Genomic DNA, 7,415 nt, shown 5'->3' with positions numbered 1-7,415 from the left:
TATTTTTAGTTTTATGATATTTTTTTAATGTTTAAAAAAGATTATTAAAATTTAAATACCAAATTAATTTTATTATTTTAAATTGAATTTTAATCCTTATTATTTTTTAAATTATTCTTTTATGTTGTTAGTCCCTCAATTGAATTTATTTTTTTCCTTTTAATGTTTTAAAATAGTTTCAAATGTTATTAATTAGTATTTATTTTTTCTTTTCTTTAAAAGAATTTAATTTTTTTTAGATAAAAATTAAATTGTTATTGTTTTTTACTTATTTTACTTTTAATTATATTTTTATTGAAATTTTTAAAAGTAAAAATACAATTTTTATTTTATTTGATTTTTTAATTATTTTTTTTTTGGTATTTTGAAAATTAGATTTTAAAAATTATTTTTTTGTATTTTTTTTAACTAAAAATTTCTTAAAATAAAAATGCAATTTTTGTTTAATTATATTTAATTTTAAATCTAATTTTTTAAAGGTTAATCTTTAACAAGACTCATTAATTTAATTACGTTTTAAATTAATTATTATTCTTAATTTTAAAAATGAGATTTATTGTTTTTAATGTACTTTTAATTAAGCTTACATTTATATAATTTTAAACATGTTTATTATTATTATTGAAGATCAGGGCAAAATAATGCGCAAAAATTCCGTTCTCACGCTTTTCTTTTTCTATAATTATTTTTAATTATAAAATTAAAAAAATAAACAAATCTTAATTGAAAGTAAAAATTAATTAGTTTATAAAAATCTCTCAACCTTCAACAATTTTTTAATTAAATTATTTGTAGAATAAAACTGCACTTATTGCGTAAAAAGTTTAAATGCACCTAAAACAGACTACAACTGTTTAAATCGTGAAATGAAGCATTTTCTTCAAACCTTCAATAACGGTCACCTGTAAACAGTGGCCATTTCTTTCGGGATTTTTTTTCTTCTAACAAAAATGCGCACAAACTCCAAACAGGAGCTATTTTTTATGTTCCCGTCAGTGTCCGTTGTTCGGAGGTTTGACTAATAGTGTTTAAAATTCATTCTTTAAGAATTTAGGGCGTTTGAGGCTTATCTTCCCGTGAAACGTTTTAAAGATGAATCTGCTAATGCCTACATCTTCGGGATTTTCCACGTAAAGTGAAAAGCTTAAATATGAACCTCAATGGACCTTTCGTAATGTTTTTCTCTCCTTCAAAGCCTGAAGATACGGTTTAAAGTTGTTCCTTTGGGAAGTTTTTCCTCGAAAGGCCCCGAAGGTGTGCCTTGAAGTGTTTCTTCCCCCTCAGGAAGTTTTCTTCTCGAAGGTCTAAAGATATTTAGAAAATGAACTTTGCACAAATTGTGATTTGAATAAAACATTTAAACTAATGTTTTAACGCAGCGTAAACATAATATAGCGTAAAAAAAATATAATTCCAAAGTTCTTCAATGTTCATAAACACGCTCCAAAGTTCAACAACGTTAAAGCAAGGTTTAATTAGTGACTTTTTTAATCTTAAAAATAGTTTCACTGGAGTTTAAGATCCAATTTTTCCGACTTATTCAACTTTTCTAATCAAAACTTTTAAACTTTAATTAATAAAACTGTAAAGAACGTTTCGAACGAACTAATTTGCATACCAGACTCGAAGACGTGTTAAATCTATTTACTTATAATTTATCATATTATATTATACTCGAGTTATTTCTAATCATATAAACTTTTGAGTGAAATTCTGTTTACAGTTTAATTTTAATTAATGCCAAACAAACATTATCATTATCGTCATTAAGTATAATTTGATTTCGGAACGAATTTCAAACAAAAATCTTCAAAAATTTTGAAGAACAGTCGAAGCAATTAACGGATATCTTAAATAAATGATTAATAGTTAATTTAACTGAAGGTCGAAGATTAAAACAATTTAGTAATTACGAACGTTAATGAGGATGCCTCAAGGTTAAGAATTGGATATGTTTTTCTTTCCTTTGCAGAAAATTTTAAATAAAATGTCCGGAATTGTTTAAGAATAGTCTTTTAAATAAAATGTCTCGTTATATTCTTGTAGTAAATTATGTTCGGCGAATTTAAAGCTATTAATTTATAATGATTTATGCATTCTTCGCTAGTAAAAGAAGAAACTATTCAATAACGAGCGATATTCGATACCATTTTCGACTATCAAAACATCAAACTAAACAAATTTTAGTATATTTATTTTTAAAAATATTCAAATTATAACTAATTAACCGAAAAAACTACAGCTTTCTTACAATTTTACTTCAAATTTTTCAATATTTTTCCCTTGAAACTACCCCTATTCATCTCGTATTTATCCAGTCTGTCCCTGTTCTGAACAGTGTTAAATTTGGTTAAAATAATAAAAAATATTGCGAATTATTATTATTAAATTTATATATTACTTTAAAAATATTTTTAAAAATAAGTGGAAAATGAAAAGATCGTAATCAATATACAAAAAAGTATTTTTAAACAAGAATATTTTTCCAATATTAAATTCAATACGAGTTAATTTCTTCTTATTTCTTTCGATATTATTAAATTTTTAAAATTTTATTTTTTAAAAACATATCCTTGAAGTTCGATATTTTCGTTTTCATCATCAGCAAAAATCCTGAAGGTTTTTCCAGAAGAAGACGAGAGAATTATTGAACTTTCTCGAATATTATTTTTCAACATCAATTTTAATATTTGTCTAAAGGAATTTACTTAAAAATAAAATATGATTTCATAAATTTTCATTACTTTTTTACCACTTTATATATAAAATACAACAAAGAACCAATTCTAATTACAGAATTTATGCCAGCATCTCTACATTTTTTAGTAACCAAATAACGTTGAACAAGCCTCACGTTAATTATAATTTGTGTTTTTTTTAATTAACGAACAATATAACAATGCTTATTATATATTTATAACATAACTAACTTAATAAAAAATGTAAATTTGACTTATATATTTTTTCGGGCAAGATGAACAATAATATTAATAATCTTTATGTAAAGGCGCAAAGACAAGAAAGAAGTCCAAGTTCTTCCCATCCTTCGGGGAATTGCATGAATCAGAAATGCGACCGTGCTAGAAATATTTATATATTTTATAAATTATTTTTAGTTTTATGATATTGTTGTATAATGTACAGTATTATACGAGATGATATTGCTTTCGTGACTGCGTATATTTTATGCAATATCCTAGCCATGAGCGAGCAAATATTGTGATTATTAGAACGTATGTATGCTAAAAACCGTGCTGTTTTCTAAGATTTTTTTATCCTTAATCAATTGCTTCCAAGGACTAAAATCCTTAGAAAATAATGCAGTTTCTAATAAAGGATTTCGCGAATATTTTAAACATTATTTTAATTTTTTTTTTAATTTTAGAAAAAGGCGTTTAAAATATTTACTGCTGAAAAATAAAAACGTTTTAAAGAAATTGTGCTGTTTTCTAGGAATACTGATTCTGTTTTTTTTTAAAGATCAAAATCCCAAAAGAAATTTTTTTTAAAACTTTCTTTTTAATTTTATAAATTCTAAAGAATTCTTTAAAATATCTAAAAAAACAGCGCAATTTCTTTAAAAAAAATAAAATAAAATCCTTTAAAGAAATTGCGCTGTTTTCTAGGAGTTTTAATCCATTATTGAGATTTATTACGAACCAAACTCTTAGAAATACAAAATTTAAAACAAAACAAATACGTGTTTTTAGGTTATGGAGTTCAGAAAGTAAAATATTTTAATTATACAACAGATTTATGAACGTTGTTTTGCATTAAAGTCGGGAAAAAAATTTGTTATATCTTGAATCCATATTTGATTCGCTTTTAATCTTCCTTAAAAAAGCAGAAAAAGCACAAATAAAACAAAAAAATGAAGAAGTTTCAAAGTGAAGTGCTACCAAATGAGAAAACTTCAGCTACCCTAAAGGGACACCAATCCCTGGTAGTTAGAAATTTTGGCAATCTCCCAAATAAGTTTGCCAACTACTCTCAACTAAAAAGAAGAAAAGAAAGGAAAAATGATATTTTTTCTTTCTTTTTTCCCTTAGATTTTTGTCTTCCAAGTAATATTAAATAATAAGAAATTATTATTATTTTTTTTAAAGTAAATTTTACCAAATGGTAGATCGGGATCCCCTAGGAGATCCGAAATACATTATTTAATAGTGCCGCTAGAAAAGATAAGTAAACATTGCTTTAAACATTTAGTAATTTTTTGAAATTTATTTTAAATTATGTTAATCGCTCTAAAAAGGTATAAATTAATGAGTTAATAATGGAATACCTTTAATATATTTAAAGCTATTACTGATTAGAACGTGTATTTTTTTCTGTTATACACGCTACATTTTTTCAATTTATATTGATTTATTTATGTTCGATTGACATCATTCAAGATTAAGTACAGTGCTGAGCTGTTCGTCCTTCTCTTGTTAGAAGTTATTTTTCCTTCCTTTTTGAATGATCGTTCTCTCTTACTACCACGTTTACTATTATCAATAGCGAGGTTACTGCACCTTTGCACGTCTGTGCATAAAATGTTTGCTGAGCTTGACAAAGATACTGTTACGTCATTTCCTTTAAAGGACAACCCTCCTGTTACACAGGTCTTGCACATTATCGTCTTGCAGTTTACTAACTACCTTCGCCAACGTGTTTTGTTCAAAGAAATGTACAAAAAATTTTGTACTTATTTTATATTATTAAAGAACAGAATTTATGTTTGGTAGTTTAAGATCGATTTTTTTATTGGTATCATTTTAAGTAGACTTCCTACGGATTCGTGTTCGACGTTCTTACAACCTTAGATATAAAAAATCACTTTAGACTCCTTAAAATGTTATTTTAAATGGCACAAAGTGATTTTTTTATGTATAAAGTGTACTTTCGGGGTATGGCGTGAGTTTTTCAAATCGAATTTTTTCAATTTATTAATTATAATTATGCATGTATAAAGTAAACTTGTGTGGGTAGTTTAATGAGAAATGAGTAAGTGTACTTTTATGTATTAAATTAATTTGAATTTATATTTTAAAAATTAAATTTGTTTCTAAGCTAGAATTATTATTACTTTAATAAATTTTCTTAACACGAATTCATTAAAATAAGTGTTTTAGTTTTACCGTATGACAAAGTATTATGTTTTATAAGAGAAAGAATAAATTACTTAATTTATGATTAATAACGTAAAAATAATATAAATCATTGCAAGAAATACTCCAAGTTTAAATTATTTTGAATATTAATTAATGTTGTTATGTAACGATCGATTAGTTGATGCGATGATCAGCATATTAATGCTACATGGATTGTCGTAATTTGACCCATTAAGGATAGGCCTGATCTACAGTGAGGCAACTAACATTGGCGAGGAATAGATAACACTTCTCTGACCCATGAAAAGTAACAGGATCAAGATCAGATTCGAATCGGGACACCTAATGCTATAGGATAACATCGCGTAACGATACCAAAAGAGAGAATCCAGAAGTAAATCTTAGGTGGCCATCGTCCCTATTGCCCCGTCTAGATTCGTCCCTAGAGAACTCCACGAATCATATGGACGAACAGCATGGGTGAAGAAGGGACAGCAACTCTCCAATTAAGATAAATTGTGGGGACAGAATCAAAAATGAATCAGGATCCCTACAACTGCAGGGTAAAACCACACGATCACTGTGTAATGCTTCTTGTTTTTATTAGAATGATATTTAAATGATTTCTATACAGTATATTGAAATTTAAAGTTTATATCAAATAATTATCTTTTTAAAAATAATTCTTTTTATTAAGCATAGAAGTGTAACTTGCACGAAAAAATATTATTCTTAAATAATTCCTGAAGTAATAATTTCAGTTTATCTTTAATTTAAATTGGATTATGCCTGTAAAATATCATTTTGGCTTCAAAAATGTTTACTTTTTGCTAATTACGAATGGAAGTCGTTAACGTTTAGCAAATATATTTAAATAAATAGATAAAAAAAATGTTATTTTTCAACAATTATGAAACTTTACCATTAACTTATAAAAATTTATATATTTTACTACTTTCTGATTAGTAAAATAAACACATTTTTCTTTTTAAGTAATGAAATATGAAAAGTGTTCAGGAAACATCTCCAAATTGCATTACTTAAAAATAAAATAAATAAATATATATATATAGGCCTATATATATATTATGAATCTTACTGAAATATTCAACAGTAAGCTGCAGTCAGGTGTTCTAAATAAGGTATAAAACATATCTTAAATTATATTTCATGTTGTATATAAATATGATTATAAGAAAGAAATATGATCATTACCTTCTTTATCATCATCCTTTTGAAGTTATAGAATTTTTCAACATTAAAGTTTTTCTTTCTTTCTTTTTTTTTTTTTGAATCTTTTGAAGAAAGTTCACATGATTAAACAGACTTAAAGCTGAGTTACTCTTATATATATTTTTCCTAATTGGTATGGGATTTTTACCTGGAAAAATAAAATTATTTACCAATCCCCAAATACTTGGTAGAATCTCAAGATACTTTACTTACCTTCGTGTGCTGTATAGACGTTTTTTTGTTTATATAATCGTATTTACAAATATTTATACAATTTATAAACCATTTCGGTGCAAAATCTTGTTATTTAATGTCGCGATTAAACTGGATTTTACTAAAGAGATGATATTACGCTTTAAACTAAATCTAAGTTCGTCTGGTGGGATTTTGGGTTCCGTTACGTCATTTTGATGTCATTTCCGCATTTTTATAATGAATAAAACCTAACAATGACGTCAGATTGACGTATAAATATACGCCATCTAAACTAAATGAAAAAACCTGTGATTTAATAATAAATAATTTATTTTTTTATGTTAAATTATACCGGATGTTCGTATTATATATATCGTAATAACTAGTTATAATAATACGTAATTTAAATATTTTAAAATTTAAAAAACAAATGTAACACTGTCTTCTGATAATTTATGCAACGTGCATTAGTTTCGTAGTAATTATAAAGCCAATTTGTATGCCGTGTAGAATATTTAAAAATTTACTTTAAAAAATGTAAAGTAATTAAAATAACGAAATAAAAAATTATGGATTTTGATATTTTTAATAGAACTTTTTCATAAAGACTTTAGGTAATGCAGTTTTTTATTAATTATATTATTAAAAATAACAGAAAAAATTAGATGTAGGTAGTTTTTATCGACAAAATTTAAACTTGTTTTTTTACACGATCCAATAATCGAAGCGTGCGAATTTTAAAATTAGTTAAATCTGCAACAAGATTTTTACAATTTACTCTCTTTTTTTAAACAAAGTTTTACATTACAAAAGCCAAGAAATTAAAAAAAATCTGGCAACATTAAATAAGCACACGCAAAAAATAAATACATAATTTTTTTGGTTCGCCCT

General features: G+C 25.2%; 1 protein-coding gene across 3 annotated transcripts in view; it reads right to left on the bottom strand.

The window, feature by feature from the left end:
- LOC111642031 (inactive tyrosine-protein kinase 7-like) overlaps nt 1–6,728 on the bottom strand; it is a 31,391-nt gene extending 24,663 nt beyond the window's left edge. For all 3 annotated transcript variants that reach the window (XM_023388310.1, XM_023388302.1, XM_023388319.1), the window contains exons 1-2: nt 6,543–6,728; nt 6,312–6,477 (exon numbers count right to left, since the gene is read on the bottom strand). The gene's annotated coding sequence lies outside the window, so the exon portion shown is untranslated. The remainder of the gene's footprint in view (nt 1–6,311; nt 6,478–6,542) is intronic.
- Nucleotides 6,729–7,415: the final 687 nt, after the last annotated feature.

The sequence above is a fragment of the Centruroides sculpturatus genome, unplaced genomic scaffold (genome assembly GCF_000671375.1).
Source record: "Centruroides sculpturatus isolate CEXI.00-Female unplaced genomic scaffold, Cexi_2.0 scaffold130, whole genome shotgun sequence".
Classification (NCBI taxonomy): domain Eukaryota; kingdom Metazoa; phylum Arthropoda; class Arachnida; order Scorpiones; family Buthidae; genus Centruroides; species Centruroides sculpturatus.
The sequence above is the reverse complement of the archived record's forward strand: the minus strand, read 5'-3'. Positions and strand labels throughout refer to the sequence as shown.